The sequence below is a fragment of the Vollenhovia emeryi genome, unplaced genomic scaffold, assembly GCF_000949405.1.
Source record: "Vollenhovia emeryi isolate VEMERY1.0 unplaced genomic scaffold, V.emery_V1.0 DF939216.1, whole genome shotgun sequence".
Taxonomy (NCBI): Eukaryota; Metazoa; Arthropoda; class Insecta; order Hymenoptera; family Formicidae; genus Vollenhovia; species Vollenhovia emeryi.
This window is the reverse complement of record NW_011967150.1, coordinates 194,522-202,551: the sequence shown is the minus strand read 5'-3', so window position 1 is coordinate 202,551 and position 8,030 is coordinate 194,522.

Here is an 8,030-nt window from a genome sequence, read left to right as displayed (position 1 = left end):
TGCGGGTGAGTGTATATACATATATATAACCTTGTAAATAGCTTACCGAATGTGATACTGGGCCTAATACTTTTTCTCGAAGAGAAATTAACTTAGAATTTCACAATGGATGGAAATCGTAAGAGTTACATTGAAATAACGGACAGAGATTCCGCTCCAATAACGGAATTATTCTTATCGACGTTAATATTCATCAATTTCCATAATTCATTTCAATATATCTTTCTCGTAAAATGGTTTTAGCCACTGTCGGACGAAAATAGATCCAGCAAAATCTTCATCGATAACTTGAACGTATCCCAAAAATGAGAAACTATTCTTACGTATGTTTATTAAATTACCCGACGAAAATTGATTGCACCTATTGTATGTACAATATTACTAAAACGAGGCGCAACGAGCACAAATGTCCGAACGGTTTTCAAATAACAAAGTGGCTCTCGCGCGGGAAGAGGTTCCCGTAAAGAGGTTTCCGACAACGATTTGCAGCGGGCGCGGTCCAAACGGGAATCCCCTAAACGAATATTTACACGGCGGGCAACGACGGGGCGTGACGACGGAGAATCGTCGGCTGATCCTCCCTCGTCGACGTACCGACACTTTCGCAACAAATTTCGCTCAGAGAAGAGAAGACAAGGAGACGAGGCGGAGAGGAAGGAGCGCCCTCGTTAATCCGGCGCGACACGTGCCGCGCACGCATGCACTCGGGATCGCGAATTTTCTAGCTGCCGTAGCGCATTGTGCTGCGCACCGCGCACTTCCTCCTGCGCCCTCTTCTACCCCTCGACGCCACGTCCATCCGTCATGTGTGCGTGTTGTTCCCATGATGAAGCGACCGCGGATACACGCAGCGTGTACACACGGGGCCGCATGCTGCCGTGCGCGCCGGCCCCGGGGGAGCCTCGCGAGGAGGCCACGCGTGATCGCTGCAGAATCCCGTGAACTGTTAAATGAACTCTGGGAGGTGGAGTTTTCGGCGGGCACGATGGGCGGACGTGGTTTCGGCAGCTTCGGAAAAGTAATCATGGCGCACGAGACGCGAGATCTTGGACTTTGTTCGGGGCTCTCCAACGAAATTGACCCGAAACGAGGGAGGGCCCGTTTATTTCGATTTAAGAATTTCGTTGTCGAGTTGTATCTCGCATTCTAGATTCATTTTTATCTTTGCGGTACTCTTAAGGCCCGTGTCCACGTGGTAAATGTAAATTTTTCCAAGGGCGAACTTGGACCAAGTTCTAGCATCGTGGACACAGGGCCTTTAGAAGCGGCACTATCAACTGTCTGCGCGTAATTTTCCTTTCTTTAATTAATATTTTCTTAGCAACTTATGCGGAGAAGTGAATAATATAGGCGTGTGTTACGTGTGTTGAATGAAAACGAATAACGAGATGAAGATTCGCTCACCACACCATTATGTATTTTGTGAATCTCACGAGCCGTGAAACAGACCCAAGGGAGAAAGGGTTACTTCTTTCGAGGGGTGGGCATCGTCGTAAAGAGAGAGAGAGAGAGAGAGAGAACACTGCAACGAGTATGATAATGTAATATTGTTGATGGACCGCAGCCACGTGTCGACCAGTTTGCTTATTATCGGCAGTAATCGAATTTCCGAAAATGCAGGATAGATGTCGGGGAAAAAAGCGAAAAGTTTAGAGAGAAAATAAAAAGTTTGCGGAAGGTGTTAGAGTTGTGTGGCAAAACATTTGGTTGTAATGAAGAAAATTATGGTACTAGCGAGAAGAAAGTTCTTATTACCGCACGAGATACGATTTCCAAAGTACGAGGTAACCGTCGACGTATCTGTTTAATCGAAAGAAAAACAAAGAAAGAGAGAGCAAACGATCTATCTATTGAATCTATCCAACAGCGCTACAATGGGACTCGGGGTTTCTTCTCGTTCTTTGCCTTCGAGTATTCCTTTCCCTCGACAAAGTCCTCCATCTTTATGTGCATAGTAGGCTTTGACTATCCGTCAATCTATCGTTTGCGAGATCTGCCGACAGATCTTCTGCCTTCCATTCGACCGTTCATGGCTTCTATTAATATCCATTCTGTTAATATTCTTTGGGCATTTCCTGTCCACTGCAGCTTTTTCAATCTTGTAATGACAGAGATGGGTGGCACCCCAAATAGTTCATACAATGGATGTGTTTAGATGATGACAATATAAACATTTTCGTGTACATCAGATTCGAGCAAATGGGAATAGCGGTAATACATTCACTCGGTACATATGAATAGAAATTAAATAAAGAATAAGATAAGAATTTGGAAGAAGAGGGTGCGCTTATTTCTCCACAAGATGCGCATTCCCCTCCGTACCATAAACTGACTTCTTCTTCTTCTTCCTCCGGTTAGTTGGCACCCAGCCGCCAGGTGCGGACTGATACGGCCATGTCGAACCTTTTGACTTGTGCGTATTCAATAAACGTTATAGAATTAAGCGATGACGTAATAGAATTAAACGATTATCAGGTGATTATGTACAAAGCGAAGGCCCCGAATATCGGGTCTCGCGCGGGATGATGCAACCCCGCAGGATGAAAAATTATTCTTCTAGGTCAGAAGACGTGTCGCACACTCGACGTCCCAAACGGAACTCGCTACCATAAACTGACGGCGAGCTTCGTGAATCAGAGAGGCGCCGAGTCGTTGAATTAATTCGGCGAAATTTACGGACGACACACGGAGCTCGGTGCACGTGTCGTCGCGCATAACATGAACGGATAAACTCGAGTCATCGGATTTTTATGGGACGGGAATGGCGAGGAGAATGAGCGAGCAACCATGTAAACCAATTTACACACCATGAAAGCCCCGGCGTGGATCCCATTGCGCCGGGGACTCGAATATTTCCCACAGGAATTGCCGGCGACCTGGCGGGGAGCGGGTTTCCCACAGGAGCGTCACGACTCTATGGGAACCATGAAGGACCGGAGAAGGCCCGTGAATGCCTGCACGAAACAATAGGGGAGAGATCCTCTCGCGATTGAAAAGCGTCCGATGATGGACTCGACGATGGCCGTGCCATCGGTCACGGTAATATCGAAGGAAGGGTGCTCGATTATTGTTATTTACGATATCACAACCCTTTGTCGATCTTAAGCCCCCATCTCAAAACTGTATTTATAATTGCTCGCGACTAGCCAGTTGGGTATCGAAAGGGATAACGATAGGAAGGAAGTTTAAGATTTTGTAATGTTCCAGATTGCATAATTCGCGGAGCCGCGCGGAAAAGATCCCCGGATCCAATGCTATTACGCTTTTTTTTTTACTCTTGATTTACCCTATTCAGCACTCTACTGTAAGGCGCGAGACGATGAGCCGGCCCTGATACAGGACGGCCCTGTAAAGCTCACGGAAAGGCGCGAAACGTTCGCTGCCCAAGGCGCGTTAACACGCGCCAGACGCGTGATTACCGAATTTCCTAACGGCACGCGCGCCGCGTCGGATTGAAAAGCGAAGGCACTCTCTTTCGGGAAGCGGTGCGAACAAGTTGTAATCGCAGCGTGAGAGTCTCAGTCGGAATTATCGAGATCGTGGTTACTCAAGTGTTCGAGTATACCTACTTATCGCGAGGTGCTATTAAGTGCCTACAGTTAAATTGTGTATTTAACGCCTTTTGAACCTTACTTTATTTCGGCCACGTGTGTTCAAATTCCGGAGCAGTTCATACTCGAGGACCTGGCTCAGGGAAATACGGAGCACCGTAAGTTACACTACCTCTTCGTAATTTGTATTGGAAGCGTCATGATTCACCTGTAATAATTTTTTGAGAGAAAGAATCTGTAAACCCCTGCCCCCTCCCCCCAATCATAGGGAGCTTTCCAGCAAGCGACACAAGTCGACACAAATGTCGTTCTGTCTTTCTTCGCATTCAATGAATAATAAAGACAGAACGACACTTGTGTCGACTTGTGTCGCTTGCTGGAAAGCTCTCATAGTCGACTATTCTTACGACTACGGCCGGTATTCACTTAAGATGATTTTGAAATAAGAATAGACTATGAATACCGACTCTGCGACTCGCATTATATATTATAGACCCCGCATTACAATGTAAAACCGTACCTCGCACAATCTCGGTTTTTCAGGGTCGACCGAATATACATTCCTCTGTCCCGGGACTGAGAATGCGCGTCACGTAAACACTCGAGACGAAGCAAGAGCAGATCGACACGCGAGACAATAGATCAAAATAACAGAGCGTTTGACCGCCAGCTAATTTCCTTAGGTACTCTCGTTGTTGCGGGTAAAGCGGGGGAAGGTTCGAGAATGTTTCAACACCGCAGATATAAACCCCGAGGACTTCGCGATCCCGACGTTATACGGTCGCGAGTAGCCGAGCGTTCAGTGTCGCAATTCGATCCTCCTAAAGAAATCGGTGATTCGCGATGTTCAAATTAATCGTCGCGGAAGTAATTTAGTGCCGAAATCAAATTGCATATAAGCGTATATTGTTAACTCGGAGATTTTAATCGCTAGAGAGTCGTTTCGATAAACTTTGAAACTGTGCTTCGATATTCACTGCCAGTACTGCGAAAATCCATAGTGTACGTCACATATGTGTCCTACAAATTTTCAGTACTTGGCAGTGAACGTCGAAACACAGTCAGAGTTTGTCGAAACGACTCTCTAATGATTAAAATCTTCAAGTTGACAATATATTCGCACTTATATGTAATCTGATTTCGGGATGCAGCCGGCAATTTCTTTGTCTTTCTTTTGCGGAGCAAAGTCGCAGGAGAGAGACAGGAAGCAGCCAAAAACCAAAGGAGGATTGATTCCGCAGAAGTCCGTGATATCCGACACCGACGACTGTGTGTACAGAACGGCGTATAGATCTTCATTGGTTCGTACATCAGGTATTCTATTGTAAACTCTTCTGTCGTGCGATCAACCATACTTGTCGCGGAGAAATTAACGTATTATATACTTATGTTACGTGAAAGTAACTTCGTAATAATGTTGAGTTTTATGTATTTATTTCTTTCGAATAATCGTACAAGATAATATCATATACATACACTGAGAAAAATGACCGATTAAATATAATCGAATAATCCAATTACATAATAATGTAAGGCACCTGCCACCGATCGTACGCGAGCGTTACGACGCGTCGACAAGAGCACGGTATCACGCACCGAAAGCGTGCTACGCCGATTATCGTGCTCCGCGGAAACACACACTGAGAAAAATTTTCATCGGATAAACCAATTAAATAGTATGTCCGATGGTTAATTTTCCCGATTACGTTTTCCGATTAAATTATAGATATATCCGATGAAATTTGATTGAAAAACCGATCAAATTTTTCATCGGTAACTACATTTCATCGGATAAATTTCATCGGATGTATCCATAATTAAATCGGAACACGTAATCGGAAAAATTAACCATCGGGAACGCTATTTAATTGGTTTGTCCGATGGAAATTTTTCTCAGTGTATACTTATAATACATATGTTGAAGGTAGAAGGTTTTTCACAATAAACAGAGACGTAAATTTAAACAATATAATATTTGAGGTCTATATAATAATTTGCGGAACGATTCGAGCTTCACTAACAATTAGTCTTCGTCAACCGCGATAAATCGATATATTTTACGTAAATCTAACGGTCGGTGTCGCGCGCGTGGTTAGGCTTGTCGCTTATACTTAGTCGCTTATACTTGGCGCGAGACACTACCGTGTCTCGTGATTTACTTTGGGTCATTGTAGTTACGATTATTAATATTATTATTCTTGCGCTCTTTAAGGGGTAACAACATCAAAGAAAAGCAAATTTTCGGTGATTTTTTTGCAGGAATATAATTTCTTTCGAATAATCGTACAAGATAATGAAAGTAGTCTGGTATATGGTTTTTGCCAGGACGGGGACAATGAGCGGATCGGGTGGGCAAGCACTGATTTTAACACACCGTTAAATATAACTCGACTGTATATTTGCCAATAAGGATAACAATTATCACTATCACTGTACTCGATTATACGCACGAACTCTGATACCGAATTTTATTGCGTCGCGTACTGACTCGCAGGACCGGCGCGTGTCCCTTCACAAAGGCGAGTCCCGCTTTTTCGCGGGCACGGCTCAGCTCCGGTTCGAGCTTATTCGCGCTTTACACGTGAAGTGTGAACCAAAAGATAAAGTTGGTTCAACTAGTCGCGTATGACTGATTTGCGAATGCGTGTACGTTGCGTGAAACGTCATCCTGCATGCGCGTCTGCGTCCGCGTTTTGCGTATTGCGTCCTATGTAGACGGGCCTTGAACGTTTCGCGGCGTTCACGTGTTCGCTTTTCGCGCGTTTTGTCTGGAGTATTCCCCGGGAGCAGGCGCGCTCTCCCGGCAAATACTCTTACAATAATATCATATACATATACTTATAATACATATGTTGAAGGTAGAAGGTTTTTCACAATAAACAGAGACGTAAATTTAAACAATATAATATTTGAGGTCTGTATAATAATTTGCGGAACGTTTCGAGCTTCACTAACAATGAGTCTTCGTCAGCCGCGATAAATCGATATATTTTACGTAAATCTAATTTACTTTGGGTCATTGTAGTTACGATTATTAATATTATTATTCTTGCGCTCTTTAAGGGGTAACAACATCAAAGAAAAGCAAATTTTCGGTGATTTTTTTTGCAGGAATATAATTTCTTTCGAATAATCGTACAAGATAATATCATATACATATACTTATAATACATATGTTGAAGGTAGAAGGTTTTTCACAATAAACAGAGACGTAAATTTAAACAATATAATATTTGAGGTCTATATAATAATTTGCGGAACGTTTCGAGCTTCACTAACAATGAGTTTTCGTCAGCCGCGATAAATCGATATATTTTACGTAAATCTAATTTACTTTGGGTCATTGTAGTTACGATTATTAATACTATTATTCTTGCGCTCTTTAACGGGTAACAACACTCTAGAGCCTCAGAGAAAAGCCAATTTTTGGTGATTTTTTTGCAGGAATATAATAAACGTAAATATAATAAATGAAAATCTGAGTGTAAAAAATTTTTTTTTAATTTTTCTGAACAAAACGGCGGCGCCCGAGCCATGGAACCAAAGTGGCCCATTGCGGAAGTCGCCCCATAAGGTCTTTTGGGTCTTCTGTTATTTGCTCCCACTCCATAGGTATTGGTAGTTGTAATGTTTTTTCATTACGTTGTGCAATATTCAGATCCTTCCTTAATTTTTTCATTCGTTTTTCTGCAATATTCTTTCTCTGTTTGTCTTCTGGAACATTTGGATGATTTCTTTTTGTTTCATATAGACCCGACCCTTGGAAGGATGAGTTGTTCGGAATTAAATTCGTCAAATTTGACATATCGTATATAAACTATACTTGTCACAAGAACAGATGAGCTTTCTTCCACTGTTCTTAGTCAACTTTTGTTTCTTTTTAGATTGCATCTTTGTACAGTTTTTCGTTCTTTTATTTGGTGTTTTAATGGTGAAAAATCTTCGTAATCGATCTGTACTAACTTTACCTTTACATTCGTCAAGAAATCAACAATAAGAAGATTTTTTAACAATCATTGTTTTGTCATCTACTTCAACTTTTATAAAGGGCGAATTTTCCGTTATTGATTTCTGTGATAATTGTTTTGAAAAGTCTTTCAATTCTAGATTCTTTAATTTGAAATCATCAAAATTATCAAATAAAATTGAGTTATTAATATTGTCAACCTCGTTCTCGACATTTGTATTGGTAGCATTTATAGTACAGTCGTTATCAATTTCACGATCTACACCGTCATCGGAATGGCAATCATCTTCTAACATTCGCAAAGGGATATCAACAAATTTCCAATCTGCATCACTTTTTATTTTCATGCCTAATTTTTCAGTATTTTCTATAGCATGTTTTAGAGCTTGTTCAACAATTTCTTTGATATTTAAGTTCTTTAAAACTTCATATGTGAGAACATGTTGAGTTTTTGAGGATTTTTTGTCTTCTCTAGGAAATTTATAGATTCCTGAAAGATCATTTGTTATAGC